At 40.4% G+C, this 27,860-nt stretch overlaps 1 long non-coding RNA gene across 2 annotated transcripts in view; it reads right to left on the reverse strand.

Moving 5' to 3' along the window:
* LOC135577434 (uncharacterized) overlaps positions 1-27,860 on the reverse strand; it is a 60,300-nt gene that overhangs the window by 23,847 nt on the left and 8,593 nt on the right. Inside the window, exons 2-4 of one of the 2 annotated variants that reach the window (XR_010469227.1) lie at positions 15,186-22,803; positions 12,616-15,046; positions 65-143 (exon numbers count right to left, since the gene is read on the reverse strand). This is a non-coding gene — a long non-coding RNA (uncharacterized LOC135577434). Of the gene's footprint in view, positions 1-64; positions 144-12,615; positions 22,804-27,860 lie in introns of both variants that reach the window. The other variant, XR_010469226.1, reaches the window with a different exon arrangement.

A 27,860-nucleotide genomic window follows, 5' to 3' on the forward strand; every position in this document is an offset into this window, starting at 1 on the left:
AACACTCTCCCACACCCATATTTTTAGGTATGGATTCCAAATTTACTTTTCTTTTTAAACTCACCCTCCTGTGAGGGGGCCTCGTGAGACTCTCTTTGGTTCATATTTGTCTGTCAGGACACATCTGTGCTGTGTAGTTCAGACTGTGAAGAGATAGAAACAGAAGTTAATTACAAATAAGTTGTTATTTTCACACTTTCACAGTGCATCCCTTTCACTCCATTGAGTCATTGGAGATCCAGAGCTCTCTGCCGTGTTTCTGTCCCATAGACTGTTGTGCAATGTACATATGTCTTCTGTTAGTTGCTTTCAGTTTGTTGTTTCACAGTCTACTATGTGTCTGTGATGGGTAACTGAGGAAATCAAGCTCATACATTCTATACAGCGACATATATAAATGTATCTGTAACACTAGTGAAAACATTTCGGGGGTCCACCAAGGAAGTCAGTTCTTTTACCCAAGAAGAACATCTGAAAGCATACTGTCAGAACAGTGCAAGCCCTGCAGTAGAAAAAACAATAGCTTTTACTTCCTTCTCCAATTTACAATGCAGCAATTGATTGTACTTTACTTGTCCTGCTATTTTTGAAGAATGTCATTAACATCTCTTTTTTCTAATTGCTCACTCTTGGTACTGTAGAATAAAAAAAGATTTTCTAAAAGCTGCATGTATATTGATAGTGTTTGTTGGAAATATGCACTGGATTATAGAAGATTTGGAATTAAATTTGACAAGAATACTTTTCCCTTTATGATGAGATCAGAACAGATTCCTGAACAAATCATTATGGCTCTGTTTCCAGAAAACATTACAGCAGAGCTTTGTTCATGCTACTGTCATAAAGGCTTCCACTAGTATTTCTGTTACAATCTTTATTTTCAAGAGTTTTTAACTCAGCCAGAACAGTTCACTATGACCTGAAAGTTGTCATTTCATGGTGTTCACACCACGAAAGAATTTGCTTCACCATAAACTCTGAAAAATAATACCACAGGATATTTTAAAGCTGAAAAGAAGGCTGGTGGAAGGCAGTGGCTTCCTGCAATCTTATTGTTTAATCTACTGAAAATAAAATCTAAGGAACACTTTATTTTGTTTTAAAGTAAAGAGCAGGCATGAGGAAAAACATGAAGGAGCTACCACAGCTTTCAAAATTATTGTTACAAAGCAAGATCCCCATCCCACAACTGGATCAACATGGAAAAAGCCTTTCTGCCTGGTGGACTTCAGACTTACATCTTCTGCATCTGTGAATCTCCAGTGGACCACATGGTCCCACAAACAGCAAAGCAGACGGTGTGAGGCCAAGTTCTTATGTGGTGTAAATTGCTAATTGTAAACTGGTATAAAAAATAGCTCCCATGGAGCTCAAGCAACACCAGATTATTTAAGGGCTCTAGCTCCTAAAGGAATCAGCTGCTCGTTTGTTGTCTTGCGGACACAGCTGGAGCACTGGGAAATGCTGTTTGCCTGTTGTCATCTGCAAACTTCAAATTTCATTCCAACTCAATGGTGTGCTCTCACTTTGCTATGTCTGCTTCCATTCCAACTATTCCTCTTAGTTGTCTATCTTGTATCATTCTCAAAGTAACACCTTTATTTTACCTTCAGTTTGTGCAGCACCTAGCACAACAGAGTGCCAGTTTTACCTGTGTCTTCTGGACTTCACTATACCACAGGTAATAATAGTAGTAATGAATAATAAAAAGCTCCATTCCTTCACTCATTCACTTTCATGAGGAAAATCTCATCCCTCAAGGCTGGAGTTCTGCCCATGATAAATCCTCAAAGTATGAGTCTGAATCCAAACTTTCCATATTGTAGCTCACAAGCTTGGCTCCAGGGTTTCAGTTATGGCCCATCTTTATTACTAAAACATTTCTCTGCCTTCCTCTGAAACATCCTCTCTACACCAAACAAGATTTCCTGGGATAGTGATTGTAATTCATATTATTGCACAGACTTTTTCTGCTTTAATTTTATCTCCAAAAGATATTAAATCTATATTTATTAAATGGAGTCACTTTTCAAGCCTGCGGGCATCAGCCCAATATCTTGAAGGATGTAACAATGAGGTTTATGATTGAAACCTTTTTTGGAAAACATGAACAAATGATAACCAGTTGTGATAGTTTTCCACATTTTTATAATATCTAAAAATACGTTCAAATATCCAGAAATGATCTTGTGATTTGATTTATTCACAAGTCCCCTGAAGTGTTTAATAAGTACAATATGGTACAACTAAAATCATGCTTATTACTGCTATTAGCTTGGTAATTCTCCAAGATGAAATCATACTTCTCAGGTTATAAATATACATTTTTATTGTTGATTTTATGCTGCATTTTGAAATATCGCTTCTCTGCTTTCATATTTTCAGTGCTGTATTACAGTACTATAAATCAGCCCAGCAGTAAAGGAATTCTAATTGGTATCAGGTGATTTTTTTTTTTAATGGGGAAAAAGTTAAACGTACATCCTTTTGAATGAAGATAAATTCTCCTGAAGCTCTTGAAAAAAAAATAAAATAAAATTTAAAAAAAGGTCAGATGTGTCCAGAATGTATCTGATTTATCTTTTGGAAAGAATAATCAGATGAAAGTATGCACAATACACATCAAAGTATATGTATGAGCTCAAAACCACCGTAAAAGATACCTCTAGATGTCTAACTAAGTACAGAGAACCCTTTCCCCTGGTATTTTTTTCTTGTGTATGCTATTTCAATTTTTTAATCCCACTAACTATGCAAGCTTGTGCTTCTGTTCTCTCTAGCTTATCTGTGTATTTCATTGTTCTTTAAAAAAATCCAGTTGCATTACAGCAATGCATTCCTTATGTCTCAACACCTCTGTGATTAAACCATCGATTCTTTCTGTGATGGACCTGTCTAAAGATGCACTCTATGTCTGTCTGTACCATTTCCAACGCAGTAGTCAGGCTAGCAAGACACAATCAACTATGCATTGTGTGCCAAGTGCTGGAATTTACCTGAAAGCTAGTGTTCTGCAGGTGAGACAAACAGCAGTGAATTAATTGTTTTGAATTAAAAAGCCAGCAAACACACCCTGTACACAGGATGTTTCAAAAAAGCATTATGGAGTTCCCTTTTCCCCACAATTACACAAATGAATCCTCTGAAAACATTGGTTTTCCAGGGGAGGGGGAAGAGGTATGTAAATCATACAGATTTGATTGCTGCATGCTGATGTGGTAGAAATCACGAAGATAAGTCAGGGAAGATACAAGGTGAAGTTAGGGAGTAAGAGAAGAGTCCATGCAATAATTAATGAGAGCCATGAGCCTGGCTTGGAGGCCAGCTCTGGCTCTTCTATTAGCGCTTCTGCAGTTCCTCCAAAAAGGAAAGCTCGTCATAGTTTTTAGAGCATTCAGAGGGCAGCCTTACAGGTTTCAGTGGAATCTTCTATTTTTTCACCTCAGCAGTGTGGTGTGTTTTCATAGCCCCTTAAATGTTCCTGGTATTTTCCCTTTCCAGCCACAAAGCAGAAATCCCACAATGCACCACCTGGTGTTTCCAAGGGAAAAGGAATATGCAAAAGAAATAATCTTCATACTTTCCTAGTTATCTCCAAACTGGGTTAGTCAAGCTCTTTAGTTGAATGGCATTTGGGAGGGAAAGCCGTTAACATTAATGGCATTAATTACTCAGTACCGAATGCTATATGGTGTTACTTTTTGTTTAATTTTTAAGAATGACTGAATTGATCTGTGCACATTTGAAGATCATAAACAACAGGAAGTTGACAGAGGAGCTCCGTCATGAAGGCCAGAAGTAAGATTAAAAATGAAATTAATCCAAATAACAGTCATGTTAAGCAGGCATTCAGCAGAAAGGCATCTCAGCAAAGATGAAACAAGCAAAAGGACATATATACACACCTTGGACAGCTGTTCAGAGTCAGATGAAAACCAGATGGAGGAAATCAAGATGAAAATAAAGCTGAACAGGGACGTATTTGGAAAGATAAAAGGAAGCATGGAAAGTCACCCTTCATTGCGGTACAGAAAGTCTACACCACTGAAGTGACAAAATATTACATGTCTTAGAGACACAATCTTATGCCAACAGAATGAAAATACATTCTCACATTCACCGAGTCTTCACTCTGTACATGAGAGCGGAGAAAATACTGTGTGATTCCTCTGTGGCGAACAGAAACATGGGGCTGGCATAGAAAATCAAGTGACAGTGTGAAGGGTTTTGTTAGTTCTGTGATGCTTAGGTGGTTCATCTCTGAATTGCTTGATGTTCCATTTACACGAAAAAACTGATGTGAACTGGCTTTTGTCTCTTCTTTCCCTTGCACATTGGAGGTCTTCTTCTACAGGGGAACACCTCTCATCACAGCTCCAGTTCCTTATCCAGACAAGGTCAAGTTTGCCACTTCTACCTGTTGCATGCTATAAGTATTTTTCTTCCTATCCTTGGGCTTTCTTTTTCAGTCTCTTTAAGGCTACTTCCCTGTCATGCCTCTAGGCCGGTAACATGTCTCCAAGAGTGAAGTCAAGGTTCAGTGCAAGAGGGAAGGCACAGGAGATGCTTCCACTTCTATTTTCAGGCTCCAAAACACACACACTTCTGCATGAGCATCATCCCTAGCACCCTGATCCTCAACATGACTCCTATCTCTGTGGAACATGATGTTCACTGTCAGATAACTCCCATGATTTCATAACTGACTCCCTAGGGTTACTGAAAGGAGAATTGAGTCCAGCACTTACTACTAATTGCTGGGTTAATTCCACAGCCAGAGCTGTACAAAAGGTAAAGTCAGTCATACAGTAGAAGAATATGTAACTTAGAGGTTGCATGTGGCTAGAGTGGTTTTATCTCATCTGCTGTTAGACAGCTGGTCTACAGTAACATAAAAAACGAATTGTAGGGTGTGATGAAACATCCTCTCTTGTTCACTATACAGCATAAGAAGGTGTCAGTGATCAATGATCAGACTAGATGTCTGGTTTGGAAGTGACAATACTACATTATGTGAATCTATATTCAAAGGTAGACAACAGCCTTTAAGAAAAGCCATAACAGAAATCATAATGATATTCACATCAAATGTTCAGGGGACCATAATGAGTAATCACCCTGTCTTGGTTTTAGGAAACCTCCTCAACACCTAGAAACCAGGCAAAAGCTGAAGAAAACAAACATAAACACAATAATAGTGACTGGATATGCCAGCTTCTTAAAAACTTCGAATTAGTCCAAGTGAAGAAAAGGAGAGCACTGTGATTAAAATCAATCAGCGCAAGTCGATGACTCTGCAACCCCAGCTGGCTGTGGGAAAGGCACTATGGCAGGGAGTGGTTGAGTGCCATTGAGGGCAGGCCAGGCTGGGAGTAGAGGATATGGGCTGCTCGCTTCCTTCAAAAGCCCACCCTGTGTGCTCAGGGTAGCTTACAGCAACAGAATGGAGGCAGCGGACGACAAGGGGAACAAGGAGGGAAGCCAGTCCCATGGCTATAGCAGATGGGGACTGTTCTCTCCCCTCTCAAAGACTTCCTTTCTCCAGCACAAAGTTGCATAATGTAGCAATTTTGAACTAGAAGACACAGGATGCAGGCATTTATTCTGGAACTACAGGCATGGAACAAGGATTGCAGGAAATGACCAGGCAAGCAGATGGTCTTATCCTTCACTCACCTGGGATCCACTCCAGTGCCCACTGAGGACAGCAGTCTCAATGGGCAGGCTCTTGGCAGTGCGTAACTGCATTCCCAGCAGAGCTGGACAGTCATCGAGCATCTCTACTCGTAGCCATTTACAAGCTATTATGAGAGCATTTACTTATTTAGGATGTTTATAAACCCTTGTTGGAACACAAGGCCTATATGGATTCATCTAAATCCTGATCTTTTTGATCTGGAAAACCTTCAGTAATTGAAAAAAATCTATTTCATCTCTTGCTTCAGAACATCATGTATAGTTTATAACCTAGGAACCCATGGCTCAGATTTAATGGTAATCATATAACATCTGTTTAATTTTAAAATTTATATGGAGGCTTTTTTGGAAATCCCTTGGAGTTTTTTGACTCTCTGTCTTCTCTGCACACACAGAGGATGTAGAAAATTAATTTCCTGTGTAAAAATACAAGATGACAGAAGGTCCAAGGTTAAACCTATTTACAAAGAAAATCACTGCCAGTGTTTAGAAAATTCTGTTTTTATTTGAAATATTTGGAGGTGTACCTGGCTTCCCATGTCCTCATGGTATTTAAGCATATAAGGTTCTCTGTCCAATAAACTGTAGTGAAAAACCTCCTCTGTATTGATTTTTCCCTGATGAATTGTGAACTGTCTATTCATATGGCGATCCATTTATTTTAATAAAGAAGACAAACCTGTAGGAGTTTCTTATTTTCCCACCCTTCTGGCCTCTTGTGAAAGGACTTAGCCTGCTGTAGAGGCCAGCATTCACTTTAGAGATGAAACCAGATGCCACTGGCTGACATCTACTTGGTTACTTTATGGCAGAGTTAGTTTACAGCAGGGTAGGAATGTGGCTCTCTTTCCTTTATGTAAAACAAAAGGTGAAGAAACACAAAGCCCAGATGTGGCAGAGACCATAGCAAGGCTCTGGGTGCCAGCAAAGCAATTTTCTTCATTTCTTCAATTTCTGCTGATGCACTTCCATAAATCATCACAGAAAAATTTTATACTCTAGAAGAGTAGATAATCCAGGTCACTGTTGAAGAAGATCATAAAGTCATCATCTCTGTCTTGTTTGGTGGTGGAAGCCATTACTTATACTTTCATTAAAACCTATGTGAAACGGATCAGGTTTTTCATCCCATTGCACAGTGTCCAGACCATTAGCTTGCAGTACATAGCTTCACCACAAAGAACTGTGAAGGCAATTGATGCCTTCATTCCCCACCTCAGAAAGGAGAGAAAAGTCTGAACAGAAATTACTTTTACTAGCAGAACCACCCGGATGGCATTGGGGAGGAGCAACTCAGCTTTTGAATAAGGGAGGAGATACATGGGAGATCATAGCCATGTATCTGACAAGTGTTGAGTGTGGTGATGCTAGGACTTCTGTGACCTACTGCCTGTCACCACTTCACCATCCTAACCTCCTTCAACCAGGAGCCTTGGGGCACCCAAACCTTTTGCACCAACTGAGGAGGATGAGAGCCTCTGGCAACCCAGCTTTAACAGGAACACCTGGGACTTAGACCACTAACACCAGGTGAGAAAGCCTGAAAGAGCTGCAGTCTGTGTCCACTAAGCAAATAGCAAGGCAAGAAGCAGAAGCAAATATTACATGCTCCAAAGTTTGTCCATAACCCATCTAGAGTGGGTGGTTCCTCCATTTCAGGACACCCCAGGAGACTCTGAGAACAATCGCTGTCTTTGATGCTGCATATTACCCCCACCCCTTTTTTTTTTATTTCCTTCCCACAGGAAATTTCAAAACAACAAGTTTTATGTTTTGCTCAGTTTAGAAAGGCTTTCAGAACGTCTGAATTTCCTACAAGACTGCTTCAGATAGCTCTATTGGAAATTACATCACTGTTCATGTTGAAATCTGCAGCACTGAAACCTGTGGTAGCCTGAAGAGCAATTCACCAAGGCACAGGCCAGGCTTTTATTAGGTATTAACTATGGCTTTGGTCCTTCAGCGACTTTTTGAATGTCAAGACTCCAGTATTGTCATTTCTTATCATTAATTTCTGTCCCAAACACTCTTAGTTTTCAGTCTGAGCTTCCACTAATCCACACTTTCATCCCAGACTTTGGCAGTTAAACTGTCTTTTCTACCTGAAGTTCACCCAGCAGCTTCTGAGTGTGCTGTAGCCCTAGTAAGGTCATCAGCTACCAAAGCAATATCACCTTGGAATTCAATATCCCTGCAGTAAAATCAGTGAAATTTCATTGCTCCAAATAATTATGCGCAAAGGTAACAAGTACATGACTCTGCTGACAAAGTCCAAGACTGAATACAATTCAATTCACTCAAGCATCACTGCACTGACCAGGTGTTAAAAAACAGTAAAAGCTTATTTTTGCCAATAAAAGAAGTTCATACAACTTAATATGAGTAGAATGTGTTGAGTAAAAAGGTGCTAGTTTTACAGTCCCTTTTTCTGAGTAGAACCACACTTTAGCATGAGCTTATTCTAAATTGTTGGTCATCTGATCTTCTTTTTTCTTTGTATTGCCAGCCTTTGGGGAACACCTAAGGATCTAAGAAAGGACCCTGTAGCATTAGTCTTTACACATAATGCAAATTAACTATACAGCACCTAAAGAAACATGCTACACCAAGAAAAGCTGGCCAAAGGTAAGATTTTCTGCTTTTCCTGTTCACCACATGATTTTCCTTTCTTACAAACTCTAGGAACATGCTTAGCAATTCAGGTTATTACTGATAGTAATAAAGCATTTCAATCTCTGCTGTGGCCTGGAAAGAAGAAGTAGTAAATGCTTCACAAAATAAAATGTACCTGGATTAACTGAATCATTGATATGGGGCAGCTCATCCACAGGCGAGGACAAGAAAAGTATATACACTGGAAAAGGTTTTGCTGTGGCAGAAGAGACATCAGTGTAGCTTAAACTGCAGACTGAGTAATGAAGGAAATCCAAGAAGACTAATAGCACACTATCCACTGACAGAAGGACAGAGCAGACAAGTCAAATATTTGTATTTAGACACTTTTCTCCTCTTTCCATTAACACTCTTTATCAGCCTGACGAATCTCACTATATGTTTCTAAAATTACTCAATGAAACAGCTCCTTTCTTAGCTGAAAAATGCACTGGCAACCACTGAGCAGAAAAGCAGACAGGCCACCTGCTTCACAAAGTGTTATTGCTTACTGGTTTGCCCTGTGTCATGTGCGGTTTTAAAGAAATATTACGATCTGCCACCAAAAAAAATGAAAGAAAAGATAAAGTTTCCTTCATTGCTGCTGTGGAACAGAAAATTAGAGGAAAATGCTGAAGTATGGTATGAGGTTTCTCATCTGGACATTATTAGTTCATATCTTTTTAATCATGTGAAGTACCATATGTATTGCTGATTGCTACTGTTTTTCTTAAACACGTGTCTTCCTATTAAGTATAAAATACAATGCAATTTATTTTTGTCTATCGTATCAATCACTAGAAAACACTTTCCCAGATGATTTTAGTATGTAGTTGGAGTGGCTGTAAAATAAAATAATAATTTGCTGGTTTATGTGTGCAAGGAAGCCTTAGGTCATGTACTGTATTATGTTACTAAGCTGTAATATGTAGAAAATGTAACAATAACCTGGACAGAGAGTACAGCAAAACCGCACTTGAGACTTCAACTTAAAGATGAACTACAAGAAGTTCTAAAAATAAAATCTCCTTTGAGACATCCACAAGGATTTAGTGATAAAACAGTGATAAAAGGATCTTGGTAGCAACTTATGGAAAGCTGGACCTGTTAAAAAACATGAAAAATCTGTTTTGTCATTTTCTGCATGTTAGTAATACCAGAAGAAGTATAAACCACTTCAATGACCCATCACTGCTTTTATTCTCTGTTCTTGTTTCTATGTGTGTCAATGTCCTGTTCAAAAGTCGTTACCAACCCTCCACATCTAACAAATGCCTGAAGTTTTCCAGCGTCTAAAAGCCTGTCCAGGTGCTTCTAACATTCCAGAGAGTACCTCCCAACCTGCACCTGAAGCAGGGTAAGATCGTGTGCTATTCTACTTCCTCACAACAAAGCTGAAGTGACTCAAAGTTCAGAGAATAATGGAAAAGTATTGCAAGAATATGCCATGGAGACAAAATATTTTCTGTTGGAAACTCTCTGTGGTCATAGCATGAGGGAAGGCTCCCCAGGAATTTGATTTTTTTTTCTTCAGTTTACTGGGCCCCTTTAAAAAGGTATATCATGTTCACTGCTGAGTTTCATATTTTGCAATCTGTGCGAGTCATGTGATGTGCAGCTTCTACTATGCCACTTCTTGTGAGGGTTCATTGTAGACCCTCTAATGAGCCTGCCATACTCCTTCAGCATGCACAGCACTGTCTTCTCAATCATGCCTTTCAAGAGATTAAGATTCAGTGATGCAATACAGCCCATGACACAAAGCCTCTTTTCAAACATAAAAGAGCCAATTGTTTTTACAACCTCCAAGCATGCACAATCTTTGCTTCACATGTCCATGCAATAAGTGGCCTAAAAGTTTCATATCCTCCTTGCAATATGGAACTTGACCCTTGAAAATCCCTCATGACAATTCAACTAGTAGAGCGGAAATCTTTTCCCAATACCCTAAGGACGCTGGCAAAATATTTGTACTATTTCCATGTATACATGCTCCATTACATTGTCTTCCTTGCATATTACACAAACTAACAAAATTTTTGAAGCCATGTATCCTCCTGTCCGCTCTGTCCATAAATTATCTCAGCTGCCTCCAGACTCCTCAGATTAAATTCTTTAGTCCCAGCTCCCTCTGGCAGGAGCTACATTTCAGAGTGTAGCTAAAACCTCTCTGCTCAGGCCAACATTCACTTCATGAACACAAGTGTCAAGGCATGGGACACACAAAGAAACTGACCTTCAGGAGCACTGGGAAGTGCTCAGTGCTTTCTGTTTCCCACTGATTTCAGGTTGCATTTTTACAGCACGGGGCTGAGAACTGATGAAGCATCAAAGCACGAGAATTGGCCTGAGGTCAAAGACATGTCTGTGCAGTTGCCACCCCTACCACAGAAGCCTTTATAAATTCAGAAAGATACATAAGGTGTATTCAAGCTAACAGGTCAATGTCTAAATGATCTGGTCCAGTCACCTTTGGCAGCCTGTGGAAAAAGAGACACCTTTGTAGGGTGAATTACCCCAAGTGCTTTCTGTGCCTGTTTTGGTAGGCAATGACTCATGCTAGGAGTGCCTTCCCCAAACCAGCAACAGTAGCAGGTGCCCTGACAAGGAGTAGCCAAGTCACCCCTTCCCCCTACTCATGGTCCCTGCATGCAGCATGAGGATGAAGTTCTCCCTTGTCCTTGGTTCACACAAGTGCTGTCAATGGCCAATATCCTGCAGAGTGTGGCACTCACAGCTACTATGGCAATAGACCATCTGTGTCTGTGACTGTTTACAACCCCTTAGTATTTTTGCATCAGTGGGAAGAAACTGCTATATGGAGGGTTCAGCCCACAGAAAAGGCACATGCCCCAGATTAGTGAGTATTATGTTGAAAGTGTTGAGCAGAATCAAAACTACATGCTGCTAAGCTTGGCAGTCCCTTTCCGAGCAATACCTGTAACAAACAGCCCTCCCAATTCTTCTTGATATTCGGTTGGTAGTAACGAGGTGCCCAACCGGCTCAAATCCACTGGACATCCAACCCCACATCCTCTCTCTGAAAGTGGCCAGCATGAGGTATTTCACTGTAAGATGGAAGAATCACTCTTCTCTACAAGTCAAACTTCCACCTGAGTCATTGTCACACCTAAAACTTCCTTTTCAAACACCTCTAGGAAGAAGTGAGTAAGAAGAATTTCTTTTCAACAAAAATAAATAAAATAAAATGTCAACTTTATTATGCTTTTTTAAGTTCAAAATAGAAAAAGATGGAAAAAGGAATCTGAGTGGAGAAAACCCTATTTATTTCAGTATATTTTTTAAAAAGCCACAAGCAAATTAAAATCAACGTCGCCTTTTCTGCATTTTTAATATACTTATTTTGAAAAAAATCTATATTAGTAATATTTTTTCTCTCTTCTCCATTATTTGTTATGTTATTTGCCTAGTCAATAAATTTTTCTGAAGGATTTGGTTTTCCTTATGGAAGTGTATATTGAGTGAGGAAAACTATGCAACAGCCCCCAGGCACTTCAGTGGTCCATACAGCAGCTGTTTTAATGCTCGTCAATTGCTATTATTGATCCATAAACACTTCAGAAGGCAAACTCATGTAAATATACAGATGTCTGACCTGCTCACTGGTATTGGGTCAATTCCTTTTATATTCCCAGAAATCAACCTCAGGAGTTTACAAGATCCGCATTGTGCAGGGCAACAATTATTTGAAAGTTTGGAGTGTAGCATAAAGATATAGCTGTCTTTTTTTCCTCAAATTTTGGTGGTTTCAATTTTACACAGACAATCAAGACTAGCTGAACTTTCTGAATCCAGAGATCAACATGAAAAATGTGTATGACTGCTTATAAACTTTTTCACTGAATGAGGGCGATACCAGCAGTTCTCCTCTTAGCTGTAGCACACCCATAGCAACTCTATCAAGTCTGACACTACTCAATATTTTCACTATTTGGAGCAGATATTCTCATTAAGTTCATAAACAATGAAAAGTAGAGCAAGACAGTTCATCAAAGGACAAGATGAGAATTCAAAGTGATCTCGAGAAGCTGGTCTGAAATAAATAAGATACAGTTCAACCCAGAGAGATGAAAGGCTCTCCGAGAAAAATAGTCGTCAGCATCGAAAGATGATGGAAAAGCCCTGGCAGAGACACAGTACTACAGTGAAATGTCTGAAGGTTGTACCAGTGCACAAGCTGCACATAAGTAGGAAAGAGCTAGTTGCTGGGAGAGAGAGGGGGGGAAAAAAATACAATTGCCTTACCAAAATGACTAGGAAGAATTAAATCTACTGGACTCATAAATGTATTCTTCTTTTCCCATTGGCTCTGGTAAGTGTCCAGTTCAAGGAACATTTCATCTTGCTTCAAGAAGTCATTAGAATGACCAGAAAAATGTGATCTTCAGGGAAAGACTGAAGTACTTTCTTGTTTAGGTTGGAGAAGACCAAGGAGAGACGGTAGCAAAAGTCTTCAGGTACCTTGATGGTGGCAGCAAACAGGAAGAAAATAAGCTCTTCCCTGTGTCCACTGAAGATACAAAACAAAGTAAATGAACTAAATTATCAGCAAGAGAAAGTGAGGTTAAATGTTAGAAGAACCTTTTTACTGGCAGTGGCAGTGAAATGCTGGGAGGTCTTGCCTGGGGAGAATGCATTATCTCACACAGGGGACCTCACCAAGGACAGACCCAGAGACCCGTCTGCCAGAACAAGATGCTGGCATAGCTAGTGCTAGGCAGGGGCATGGAGATAGACTAGGTGACAAATTTGAGCTCTGCCGTCCTGCAGTTCTATGTGGAATCAGTGTCTCATTCCCAGTGACAGTGGTGTAGATGTTCTAGTGGAGGTCCTCACCCACCTTGCAGTCCCTGACTTTAGAGTACTCCCTGACCACCCTGCTGGCCCTGAAGACAAGCCCATGTTTGCAGAGTGCTGCAGAGCTCCCATGGCAACACACCAGGCATACTGCAGGCTCATGGGGGGTAAGGAGCTAGCTATACATCAGCTCTGACCTGCACCAGCCCAATCCACCAACTCCAGCCCAGGTGCTCCCATTCCCAGAACCAAGCTGCCTCAAGTCAGCATATGCCTGTGAAATAAATTGTCGAGGTAGGTGAGAAAAATGTTGGATCGGAGGCAAAAGATGAGGACACAGTGCCTGATGCAACAGAAAACGTGACCAGAAGAAGCTGCTCATCAGGTGGTACATCAGAATTGGCATCTTCAGCCCATTGTCTCGTCTGCAGCCTCTGTGCCGGCTGACCCACTTGGAAAGACTCTTCCCCCAGCAGTTTTCTCACTGTCTCATTCTCCTTTCTCCTGCCTCATGCCTTCCATTCCACTCACACTCACACTCTTTCCTTCTGTTACCAGCCAAGGGCCATGGAAAACTGTCTTTTTGGGGTTTTTTTTTTTGTTTTTACACTGCTCTGTTGTTTTAATATAAACCCACAGCTCCTCTAGTTCGTGAACACTAGCATTTCAAACTGTAATATAATGTGCCATAAACGACATTCCATGCCATAAAATGTTGCAGAAAGATATACTTTTACTTCTAAAAGCAGTGGCTGGATTCTGTTGAACTGAATTTAGTGGAGATTCAATCAGAACTGAGACGAAACAAAGCAAAAAGATTCCAGGTTCACTGCAGAGTTCACTTGTTTTTTTTCCTGTCCCCAACAATAAGAGGATTACCTTAAATCAAGAGCATCAGTGTCAATGAGAAGCAGAAAACTTAATACATAGAAGGGCAAGGAGATCAAAGCTTAGCACCTGGAGAATACCACATGCTCTGGATTAATAAAACAATACATCCCGTTACATAAATCTTGAGCAAGGTTATTTGTGGACACACATACAAAAAAGAAATTACTGTAGGGTTCAGATAACTGATATTTGATACTGGTGCTCTCTCTATCAGAGAATACCCTCTCACATTATAGAAGTGTTGACACAGAGCAGTGAGACATTATTTTGTTTTAAACACTTATAGTCTAAACTTGACATTATAGTTTTTGGACTTGGATACTGCACATCTGCAAGCCAGCGGAAATACCAAAATCTTGCATGCTCCTTTGATTGTTACATTTAAGGTATCATATATGCTACCAGCTCAGCTGCTGCAAGGCATTAAAGTCCATTACTCCAAGCTTGTAAAGTACTTTGGAAATACTATAGACAAGGATTAGAGAAGATGAGTATTCCACATGGCTTCAGAAGGGATGATAAACAGAGAGTAAATGCACTGTAGTTAAAGTGATATATTGACTACATGTGGGGAGCAATAGCATGAGATCCCTTCTGATGAATATTTTGTTGAGTGGTTTTGAAACTATATGCTTTTATCAAGCCATTATATTCTAAGAAAAGCTCTGTTTACAATGCCTTAGCCTGCAACTACTGACAGGCTGAAAACCAGCAAACGGAAGCTGTCTGAGCTTGGAACACAGCTTAATTTAGGATTTGTGTGTATGGTTTGGGAGAGGAGGGAAGAGGAGAGAAGGGGTAGAAAGAAGATAGTCTTGAATACAGTTATTAGTTTCACAAAGAAATATCATAATCAGCATAAAACTATTATGTCCTCTATACGTTACCTTTAATCATAAAATGTTCCTGTTTAGTTTATCAACAAGAGGGCAAATTCTCCCTCAGATATTAAAACAGCATCTGGGCACCAGGTATGTGACATTATCACCTAGAGACAGAACAGAGAATCATTCATCTATATAGCATAACCACTGCAGGAAAAAAAAAAAAAAAAACACAACTTTTTAATGTAGAAGAATGTCATCCTAGAAAAATCCAGGACTGGAAGGGAAGAGGAATAAGGTTACCTGAGAAAGCTTCCATTCCACCCTGGAAGCAGTATAGCTATGCTCACTAAATCCTCTTCATTCATCATGTTAGGTTCAGCTTTTGCATGGCATTCGTGGCTTCTGTGAATTTTGCCAGTTTCTATGGATGGGTCCCTGAAAGCCAGCAAGCCACTCTGTGACAATCAAACATAGTGTCCGCACAGCTGACACTGGGGAAAACAAGTCTTTTATAAGTTTGAGATTGAGTTCATGGAGGGTCATAAAGGTTCAGAATATGTTTGTGCCAAAGTTTTGCAAGATGGCCTAGACAAGTTCTGACCAAATTTGTTCCCAAGACAAGGGGAAAAAAGAAAATCCACAAACAAACAAAAACAACCCACCACAAACAAACAAAAACAAACAAAAGAAAACCACAGACAGTCATTACAGTCATTTAAATGTGAATCTAAGCAAACTGTTTTAATGTGGAAGCAAGCTGCATGTGGTGTTAAGTCACCTTTGCTTCTTTCATGCTCTTTAGTACTTGGTTACTTTAGCACCTCCAAACTGAATTGTGGTTGACCATTACTTATTGAACATTCTTACTTGAGAAGACCGTGACCAGAGGTTGAACTAGAGGACCTCCTGAGATGCTTTCCCATCTGGATTTTTCTGTGATACTTTGGTCTTAGTATGAGTTATTCCTATTAAAAGATGGAGAATTAGTAGGACAGAAGGAAAGTAACAAATTGGTGTTGATATCTGACTCAGCAACAAAAATGTTTGAACTGGAATTAGAGGGCATGGACTAAAATTAGAGGGCAAGAACTGAAATTAGAGGGCAACTGGACACTCAGAAGAGATCAGAGTTGGTGAACAGAAAGGAAAGTGGCAAGTGACAAGCACATGAAAGACTTCAGCCAGGGAGACTCTCTGGGGCAGGACTCATGGCATGGCTATCTTCACATGATGAAGTATGGATGTCAAGCCCAGGCTGATATGTACGGGGCAGTCGAGGGAATACTGAAGCCACTGGGCACAACACACACACTTCTCCCTCATATGACCCCAACGCTGCCTTCTTACTTAGGCTAGCCTGGACCTGCTTCTGGGGCCAAATCAAAAGCCATGTCCCTTTGTCACCAGCCAAAACTCCTGAGCAGAAAACAGGCTGGGTTTTACTACTACTCTTCTAATTTTGAGCGGCAATTTTTTGACCAATGGAGCAAGAATTTTTATCTGATGAGTGACATAATTTACATCTTGGCATTGGCAACAAGGATCTCCCATCTTCAGGTTCCTTTCTGGACCCTGTCATAAACTTGCTTGGTTACCCAGGCTGCTCCTGGACTCAGTTTACCCAACTTGAAATGCATTTTATATGGGACTATGAATTCAAACGGACATAATGAGACTTAATTACTGTCAGTCACACTGCTGAACTCTTCAAATGAAAAATATGAAGCGGCTGTAAAGTTACAGTAACAAATAGTTTCACAATCTTTAGATAGTCCCTCTTCAGTAGAGCTGCAGGGAAAATGTAGCAATGATAATAAATACATCGTAAACATTAAAGAGCCATAAAATAGCCACATATAGATCCAATAAAACCTAATATAGAAATAATTCAAGCTGGGCTGAAAAGCAAATACCTTCCCCTCCTGAAACCTTCTGCAGTACCTTGGGATCCCAGGAAAAGGGGTTGATGTTGCAGCTGTGTTGAGTGTTTATTGAGACAGACATTTTCTTTGAAGGTCATACTGGCATGATATTTTTCAAAAGCCCTTTGAGTAGTCATGTATCATACCTGACTTTCTTTAATAACTGAAGCAGTCCACTGGAATTCTTTGATATTAACAAGTCCTCTTTGAGACCAAAAAGAGCAGCGCATCTCAAAGAAATAGAGATTCCACCATTTAGAACTGAAATGACACTGACAAAATGCTTTTTCCACTCATAAAGTTATCTTTGCTATGGTTACAACTTCAAAATCTCAGAGGTTCGCTTAGGGTCTGGGATGAGCATATTTTGTGGCAAAATAGTCTCCATGCCAGGAAGCTCCAAATTTCAGAAGACTCCCAGTTTAGCATTTTGGTAGCACCGTAAAAACGTAACTTTGACTGAAAGTAAGTATATCGAGTTCTTAAAGTTATTTTCCTCAGTCATCACACTGAGGAGGCAGAAGAGACACACAGGTCAGAATGACTTTACCTTAAGCCCTTGATAGATTTATAATCATGTGCAAGGTCACTCCATAAAGGGATTTTGCTGACTATGTTTGCCCAGCTTTCCAGCTTCTGCCAAGATGTCCCATGTGCAATTCAAAAGAAATGGAGATGCAAGCCTGCCCAAGGCTCCCCCATACTAGAGGCACTGGGGCTCCAAGCCAGCTCTTCCACAGAGAGTGGAGAAGTCTGGGTTGCCCTGGTTTGCTGGGCCTGCCACAGATCTGAGGCATCTTTCTCCTACTGAGGTGCTGGTGAGTGCAGGCTGACACTGGGAGCATGAAGGCGCATGATCAAAGTCCCTTTTCTATGTCCACCACCACCCCAGAGGTTCACTGACATACAGTGAGGGGAAATGCAGAGTCCTTTCTATTCCTCCCACCAAATGACCTGCACAATGCACAGGTTACTGATACCCTCAGTAGTCTCCTTAACCATGCACAGCTCAAACATAATCATCTCCAACTGTGGTTCACATGAATCTTAGTGGTTTGAAAGTATTTATGGCATGGGTGAGATTCTTTTCATTTCCACAAAGGAAATCAAACATATTTCCAAGCATTGCTATTCAGACGAAATAGACTTCACAGTTGTCAACAGCTGTCTCCTGAATTAGTTTAGACCTACCACCCTGTCAAAGCCCCAAATCTTCTGGATCCTGCGTGACAAAGGAGGCTACAAATCTTAAAGCTTTGCATTTATTTCATGTAAAGGCAAATAATATGGTAGCCATTTTAGAAGCATGTACAAAAATCTCAAGTGAACTTCATCAAGTACCAGCTGAGGTGTTTGGGGTGAAATGTGCATAGAACCTTAACTTATTATGCCAGAGGAAGAAAGCAACTAAGGTATAGAAGAATGTAATCTTTCTTTAAATATTATTCCTGGGAATACTTTTATCACCAAATGTTCAGCTTCAAATTGAATTATATATTTTCATCACAGGTCCACATTCCTGGGACTTGGTTCTAAGATGAAATTGTTTATACAGAGAAAAAACAGTTGATTTTATGGCGTGGCATGGAAAAAAATGATATTTTCTTTCTGACTCTTCTCAACACAAACTCCCGTAAGCCAGCCCCCCATAGCTGGCATATAAGGCCCTTCTCAGTGTGTTTGAGGCATACACCAGTTTGCAACATCACCATTAAAGGTACCCTAGCTTTTAAGAAAACTAGCAGCACATGAAGGATAGGACTCCCACCTGGGCCACAAACTTCCCCCAAAAAGTTTGCTGTCTCACTTATGTCTCTCTGACCTCTCTTTCTTGTGTGCAGAAACAAGGTGGCAGAATGAAGATGTCACAGAGGATGGATGGAAAGAAGCTGCTTGCAAAACAGGGCTTGGACACTTGCATGGAGTGGTCTGCTGGGATCCAAGAACTATGAGGTTTCCCGTGTGAGCGTTCAGAAAAGACGCAGAAAAGGAAGCGACTGTGGCAAACAACCTGTCCTGACTCCACACATAGTGCCGGCTGATGGAGCGTACAAAGCAGCTGGAAAATCTTGCCATATTTTATTGATAAATCAACAGTGAGCTTTGTTTTCAGCTATAAAAGCAACGTGGCCAGAAACATCATTTCTTTCAGAAGCCGAGCAGTGACTGAGACGGCCCCTCCTGGATCACCAGAAGCATTTCAGAGCAACTCTTCTTACCTGAGCTAGGGCAATGACTATTTAAGCAATTCTGATACATAGTTCCTATGAAAATGCCATTTATTTTGCAATTTCCAGCAGGTCCAGGTGTTCACTGTGATCATATAGTGGAGCTTGGGAGTTTGTTCCAACCCACAGTTCTGCTGGCTTCCATTAGGCAACGCTCAATTTGAGCCAAGGCTTCTGCACTTTTTACCAATGCACATGTTTAACTGAAGGGGTTTGTGGCAGGCTGTGAACGCTGTGAACTTGAGTTCATTAGAAACAAAAATAGAACTGAACCAAAACTCCAGATTTGATCCAAACCTCACAGCAAGAGCATTTCCATGTAACAGTTTGGGGGAAAAAAAAAATAAAATAAATTTTTTTAAAAGGCGACTTGGTTATACACACTTCTGAACTTTCGGAACACTCATTTAAAAAGCCTGAATCCAAAATTTGCAGCTTGCATCCATGTCTAATGAGATAAAGTCTGGACTTGAAATGAAGTACACAAAACAACACAGCACTGCACCATTTTTCACACTGATTTCCTTAGATGGTTTGTAGGATTACAGTGCGTGAAATTCACTGCAATTTGTTTGGTGATTTTTGTCCACCCAGCAAAATGCAATTTATTAGCTATTTCTGTAGGGAAATAATAATAATAATAATAATAATAATAATAATAATAATAATAATAATAATAATAATAATAATAATAATAATAATAATAATAATAATAAATAGCTTCTTTTCAGGGTATGTTAACTGGCGGAAGAGGTGGGGGTAAGAAAAAAGGCTTTTCTTCCACTAAATTATTTCAAGTTTACATTTTTAAGTAGTGCTGGGAGAAGGATGGAAGGATGTAGCACAGAGCATTCATTAGTGTGCAGATTATTCAGAAAAATGAAAACATTTACAAGACACAGTATGAAGAATCTATTGCATAATTCAGTTACAGACTTGTTATTGCCAAGGTACTCTAGTGTCATAAAAAGCCACATGTAAATGAGTTTTCAATAGTGACCAAGATTCTGCGGGTCAGCTAATTAACATATGTAATGAATATCTCGCACCTCCTGTGACTTTATTACACTGAAAGTTAGCAATCTTGGAGTTTAACAAAACTGAAACAAAATTACAAATAACCTTACAGCTATGTTAAAGTGTGTGAGTGTATGTGTCTGTATAAAGAAACACTTAGGAAACCTCATCAGTCATCATTTCTGATGTACTGAGTTAAATATACAGGTGTCTTTGTTTACTTTGTCAGAAGAAAGCAAGCAACTAAAGTATGGAAGAATGTAATCCTTCTCTAAATATTATTCCTGGGAGTACTTTTATCACCAAATATTCTGCTTCAAATTGAATTATATTTTTTCGTCGCAGGTCCACATTCCTGGGGCTTGGTTTTAAAATGAAATGGTTTATACAGACAAAAAATAGTTGATTTGATAGCATGGCAGAGAAAGATTCAGGATTGTGTTTCTGACTTTTGTCCCCATAACCTCTCTGAGTCAATCTTTTACAGCCTGTGTATAAAGTGTTATGCAGTGTGGTGCAAATAGAGAGTAACACATGCATTGCCTATCAAATACAAGCACAGAATTCATTTCCCTTTTGCGAATAAATGATGTCTCATATAGTGTAGATATTATAACTACAATGAGTCTCAGTCTGAAATCTGGGAGGAACCTCATCTGAATTTCAAGGAAGAATTTCACATAGTAACCCCCAGACATGCTCACAAATCAGTGCAGAGGTGTCAAAAAAACTGCATCTTCAAAACAGAAACTCTTTGCTGTCCCTGTGTGCTCCTCTGTGGCTGTTCTACTCTATTAGGAAGGCAACCCTGCCCTGCACAGATCACGACATTGAAAGTCAACATGTTGTCTGAGTCTGGATGTATCAGAAACGTATTGCTCCAGCAGATTCAAAAAGTGAATATGACCACCAAGAGATAATTTCATTTGAATCACTGTGATTACAGGTGAGCCCTTTGTGTACACCACCCTGTTTCACTACAGATTACCACATTAGAGTTCCCTCTCCCAGAAAGGATCTTCCCATTGCCTCATTTGCTTCACTGCAGGCAGACAGAGCTCAGTATGGAACCTGTCACTGTGTACCACACTAGGACTCCCACTAAGTGAAGAGGGTCATTGTGTCTTTGCATACATCTCAGCATTTTTATGGTCTCATCCCCATAGGATCCTGTGGCCAAAAAGACACTTGAGCTGGCACAAATTCAACGTATGCATCGAATGGCAAACAGAGAGCTGGATGCCACCAACAGTCAAGAAAAGTCCCAGCTTCTGGTTCTTCCCCTCTGTTTCTGTCTATCTGCATGGACTGAGAGCAGGACCTTACCAAATGGCCAGCTGGAGACAGCCCCACGTGAAGCTCTTCACAGAGGCTCTGGCATTAGAAACCTAAAAAGAAGTGGTTGGGAAAATCTGATTGGTTTACGAAGACGTGTGTGCTGTTAGAAAGCCACAGACAGTACAGATGGAGAAGGACTAGTTGATGGATCTTCAGAATTATTCTTTGCTTTGATGAGATAAGTTCATCTTGCTGTTAACATCCACAGTGTTTGCAGTGTGAGTTTGCCAGGGTGATGAAGGTCAATGGTCCTTGAAAGACATTAAATCGCACCTCTGTGATGCTATATTGTCTTGCATAGAGAGAGCCAAAAGAGGGTAAGTGAGGTAAGACTGAGCAACAGAAACTGTGCAGCAGGTGTGCATACCTCTTAACGAGGGCAATTTGTGTTGAAGCCCCTACACACATGCTCTTTGCAGTTCTTGTTCGGACCAGATTTGTTGTGATTCCCTGGACCAAGTGTCCCAAGTACTTCTATGCTTTGCAGCTGCCCAGAGGACCAGACATTTGGTCTGACCCTGCTTCCCGCACAAGGGATTGGAGAGAGCTTGTTGAGTTCATGCAGCTGGACCCTGAGGTTGATTTTTTACAGAAAAATGTAGTTCATTTTCACAGGAACTGCTCTGTAAATCTAACTTAAGTGAGGTATGAGGGAGAAATTAGAGGATTTGTGGCTAAACCACATTAAAATGCTGACATAGCAACTATGGAGTAAGAATACAGGGTGCCATGTAATCACCATCGCAATTGCACATGTAACCTGCAAGCAGATTGCACTTTGTCTTTTTAAATGGTTCGTATGTTCTTACTTAGTGTCCTGATATCTCCCGTGGTGGAAAGAGGGTAAAACCACATTCAGCACTCTTCTTTTCTCAGACTCTTGTGTTACTTGTGGTCTTGTGTTACTGCCTGTCCCTCCTGAACACAGTAAATGAAAAAACAATCACAGGCAATCTGGAATGTTGCACACATTTTGCATTAAATAAGGGATAAATACTGTAAAAAGCTCAACAAATTTCTACTGAAAAGCAAGTGTAAATGTGTGCGAATTCAAAGGGAATAATTGAAAATGTGACTTTGACGGCACGCTATCTGCTGAAATACATGCTCTTAATCACTTCAGGGATTATAGGAAAAATTCTGCCCACAAGGGTTCAGAATCTATTTCTGACCTAAAAGTTGGTGGTTCTCTTGGGAAAATCAGAAGTACCATTTTTACTAGTTGTTTCCTCCTATTATTGAAAGGACAAGGGCAGTAGAAAAGGGAGAGAAGAGCTTGTGTGCATAAGGCATTTCCTTAGAAGTCAGCTCCCTTACCCAGGGAGTGGCCAGAGTATTGCAAGCTGTCACTTTACCTTCTCCAGGAGCTCTCTTCATCTCCACAATTCCAATACCTTGTCCTATTGATTTTGCCTGGTCGGTCAAAAACAATGAAAGGGAAGAAGTTATTATTTTGATTGTAAAATACATCTTTTTTGTGTGTCTAAAATGGAAGACATGAGGTGGAACAAATTGTTCTTAAGACATTTTGCATTTTCTTGTGCTTTTTCCATTATCATTTTTATAGCTTAGATTTCTATGAGGATTCACAGTGAGTCATTTTATGAGGCAGATCTGTACCATCTGCACTAAAGAGTTTCCTATCACTCTAGACATTACGTATCTCCTTATGGCAGCCTGGACCCTGTAGGGAAATTGCCAAGCCAGGTCACATGCCAGTGGGCCATCACTCATCCAAAAAAGGCGGGCAAAATCTGGATACAATTAGGTTCAACCCTTGGTTCTGGATAACATGTCCCTGTGGCTACAAATTCTTTCCTGCCAGCCCCCCACAGGGCTCAGACGGAGTCCTAGGATGGTCTGTGCCTGACCAGAGAGAAGAGGCCCTGGCCTCTCTCTTTCCTTCTCACCCTTTTTCAAGCTTTCTCTCTTTTTTGTAAGGAACAATGTGGTTTTGTATCCTGTCATGCTGGTAGTAAGCACAGCTGCTACTCTAAAGGTTTACAAAAGCAATATAAAGTGCCAAAATGTTTGGTTTTCTTTAGAAAATAACAATAATAATAACAACAACAAATACAGTAACCTGAGCCCCTAATTTGCAAAAGGAAAAACTTTACTAAGAGTACTCTGTAAGCAGAAATGAGCCAGAATACACATAATGTAAATGTGACCACAGTGTTACACCCAGAGCTCTGTTAAGCAGTAGGAGGAAAAAAAAAAAATCAAATGCATCCAAGTATAATCTTCCTCCTGCAGCATAATCTAGTCAAAACAAAATAGCTGTTGTGTGGTAGATTCCAGCCTCACAGTGGATCACGTGAGGTTCGTGAGGTCTTTCTCCAGCAGCAGCAAAAACTTTCACCTTGAAAGATTATCTGAAACTGTTTATTAATCAGAGTACACATGCCAATTCGGAAAACAGGACAAACCACTGGGAGTTTCCTACCCTTTTTGTTCACTAGCCAAGACTTGAGTTCAGTCCTTCCCACTTGCTCTTGGCAATTTCAATCACAGGTACTCCAGTGTCAGGAGTGCAGATTTCTGCCTGCAGACAGTGTCTTCTGCTGGGGCAGGAGCATGGGACATTTAGTTGATACTCTTGGGTCAACTCAGAAAATGCCTTCACATGAATTTCAATGGGAAACTCCTCTTAAATATGATACTTTAATTTTAGCCCAGTGTCCATTCTTTGTTTGGGTGTGTCTTAGTGCAAGTAAAATCAATGTGGCTGCTGGGAATGCAAGTCACAGCCGCATTCACCCCTTCTTAGAGAATCACATCAACAGATCTGTGAGTTTTGAGTTCAGTGGATGCACCCTGCAAACCTCAGGGCTGTTAGATACGTCCTCACAAAGGGCACATTCTTCACCTCTGTCAGACAGGCCAAACCAGGAAGTTTTTCATTGCAAACAGTTATTTTCATGATCATTGCAAAGACTGTTGTCATGATAGAGTACCTGAAAGTGGTCCAACTGCAGAGGGGAAAGTACCCTCTTTCCTGAGATTACTTATTTCTCACCTGGCCTTAACCTAGTCATGACATGGGAACAGTAACAAAGTACCATCACCTATAAACTGGCAGCTGAAAGGTCTTTTCTATTAAGATCCTATTCTTGAAAAAGAGTCTTGAAAGACCATGTCTGTACTGTTGGTGATGGCATCAAAAGCAACAGCACCTATTTAGTAAAGAGAAATGACACTTTATATTCAGAGGCACCTGCATTCACGGAAGGTTCTGCTTCATAACTTCTGTGAATTTAAGGCAAAAAGAACACTTGTTTGTAAAGTTTATGCTTGTTTGCATTGCACAGTAAATTTTCATAAGCGCTGGAGAGTCAGTGTAATGGGAGTAAGGCAATGGGTTTAGGAACGTACTTATTGTGATCTTGAGGACAAAGTGAAGCTGTCTGAGATTCAAGGTGCTTTGCTGTCAGTGGAAGGTTTCAGTTACAGCTGCATTGTACTTTCAGGGAACAATATAATGGACCAACTCAGAAGTCTGGAAAGATGCTGCACACAGCTGGAGAGATTCATTGCCATTTCTGAGCATGGTTACCTCTGATCCAGCTGGAAAAAAGAAACTGTTTCTCTGTTACCTGCAAGCTGCTACATAAATTAGTCAACAGGGGAACACCGCAAGGCCCAGTGCTTTGGTTCAAATTTGCTTCCAAGCATGTGCTGTCGGGTTACAGCCTTGTGTAAAAAAGCTCATACAGCACTGACTCCTGGATCATCTGAACTCAACTATGTCAGCATGTATCCAAAACAATCTGCTGAGACTGCTGTGTTTAGCAACCTGCCCTGAAAAGCCCTTGCTGTGGCCAGCACTGCTCATAACTCACTTGCTAGCTGGCCAGTCAAATGCATAATGGTTTGTGCAAAGAATGCTGCTGGCCTCTGGCCTCTGGCCTCAGGTTCAGTTTCACCTGTGGGATCACAGGATAATTAACAAAACCTGGAGGACCACGGGACTACTATGCCCTGAACTAGACTCGTCCCTACTGCTTGGCTCATTAGCTCCCTCCTCAAATCTGGCAGGCAGAAGAAACATCCAGCAACCAAGTCTTAAATCAGTGCCAACACCACCCAGCTGATTTGGCAGAGCAAGATTAAGAATAGCTGCACCAGAATACATCTCATCCTTGGAAGCACATGACATACCTGCCAGGAAACAAGTGAACATAGAAGACTGTGTTTGTTAGTTATGGGAACTCTCAAATGGAGGACAAAAGATTGAAGGTATTGTAAAAGAGTAGAGCAGAGCAACTTCACGAGAAAGGCACAGGTATAGAAAAAACTGCAAAAGGCATGAAAAAATAGAAATGCAAGAGGAAAGTTAAGAAAAGAAGAAAGGAAATACATATGTGGAAAAACATACAAAGCAAAAAAAAAGGTAAATAGAAGGAAATGGAGATGAGAAAGAGGAGCTTGTATTTAATTGTATTTTTATCTGGTATATAGTAAATGGCACTTCAGATTCACTGCTATCATTATCTCTTTTCCTAATACTGGTTGCTGACCTGAAAAAATCCTTAGTAACATATCATAAGTGCCTTGTGCTTCATGCTTGTCCCAGTGAACTTCCAGAAAAGCTGTCTCTGCGTTTTCAACAAAAGGAGATGGTAATTTACATCTAGTTTATTTTTGCTAAAGAAAGCAGGAAGAACAAAAATGCTTCTACAACTGCTATCAGGTGAGGCTGGTCTTTTCCAATGAGCTAGGCTGGGTCAAAGCAAGGCCAAAAGCCTGTAAGAACTAGAGTAAGGAGAGTGTGGGAGGGGGAGAAAGCAAGTCAAAAGCTCTCTGCTTGTTGGGGTCGTGAAACACCAGATTACTGCAGGCTTCATGGTGGAGGGGAAAGCATGGCAGCTAGAGCAGCAAGAGCCTTGTATGACCAGAACTTCGCTCAGTGAAAATCCAATCAAAGCTGGGACACATGTCATTTCTTCTGTAAGTCTGGGCTTCACCAGCCAGGTCTTTTACAGAAGCAGCTGCAGGAAACTGGACAGGTTTCCATCTAGCACTGTAAGTTTCTGGTAAACTTTGATTCTTGCTTACATGTACTTCTGCAATTTCATCTTTCAGGTGGTATTTCAGCACTGCTGACTTCTTTTCTTTTAAACAGGAAGACAAAAGAGAAAAAGAAAAAGGCAGAAAGTACAAAAGCTTTGGAAAAAATAACTACTGAGACCATTAATTCACAAAATATCTCTAGTTGAACCCAGTCCTTTTTTTCTGCCAAATCAGTTTGTCCATCCATAAGGTTAACTGTATGAAAAGAGTGAGAGAAGAAACTTTTCTACTGTGTGTACCTCAGATCAGCAGAACAATGCAGTTTACCTGCAGAAAAGAAACATAAACAAAGACTATGCTTTGCAGGTGCCATGCTGTAATACCTCCCAAAAACAGACTTTTGACTGTACTATTTCCTTGTTTTTTCTGGTCATCTTTCTCTCCTTCCTCTCACTTTGCATATGTTTAAAGACCCTAATTAGCCCAACCTGCCTTGTAAACACAAGTATGAATAATACATTTTAAAACTGACTTAAGAAGTATTGCCTGTCGTCTTTTCCACAGTAAGTGCATTGCTTTTGTACACATTGGACCTTTGGGGTTAGAAAATGAGAGATCCCAGGGAGAAGCCTAACAGGAGACCTACAGTTTTTGGTTTAATAATTGCTCAACAACTGAAGTATAATTACCACAGCTCAGGGAGATAATCATAAACAGAGCTGCCATCAAATTAAGTGAGACACTTCCCATATGTCTGCACTTCTTTTATATGCATGTGTGAGCAGAGGGAGAGGAGCAGGGAGCATTCATGTCAAGTGATAAATACCAGCCCCTGGGACTTCTTGGAAAACAAATGGGATCATTTTGGAGAACCTAACTATCATTATTATGATTATTTATTATTAAAAGCTATGCAGTAAGAAAAAGCAGCATCAGGTGATTATTGCTATGTACACAGAGAACTTTCAGCATTTAATGTAAAATATTCCCTCATGTCAAACCAATAATCACCCTTTCAAAATTACGCCGTAGAGAGTCATATGTATGGAGTGTTGAGTATAAATCTTTTGATTCCCTGTTGTAATGTGCAAAGTGTCGCCTCTCACATGAAGGCTGCTGCTGCAGGGCTTTGTGGCAGCTGAAAAGCACATGCTGTGCTTCCCCTGCATTCTCCCTCCCCTCTCCTTACAGTTTTTCAAAGTCTCTCTTGATAAATGTCTTCAGAAAAATATTTTATGAGGTGCTTACCTATAAAAATATATCTTTCAAGGCCATGTACACAATGAGGCCTTAAACACTAACCACACACAAGAAACACTGTTCATTTGGTCCAGCATGTAGATGGGAGGAAATCAAAACCCACCAGAGCTTGGTCAGAGCCAAGGTGGAACCTATTAGCAGTTTGTTGTGACTTGATGTTATTCACCTGCTGCGGGAGAGAAGAGGAGCCCCTCATG

This window comes from Columba livia, chromosome Z (genome assembly GCF_036013475.1).
Source record: "Columba livia isolate bColLiv1 breed racing homer chromosome Z, bColLiv1.pat.W.v2, whole genome shotgun sequence".
Taxonomy (NCBI): domain Eukaryota; kingdom Metazoa; phylum Chordata; class Aves; order Columbiformes; family Columbidae; genus Columba; species Columba livia.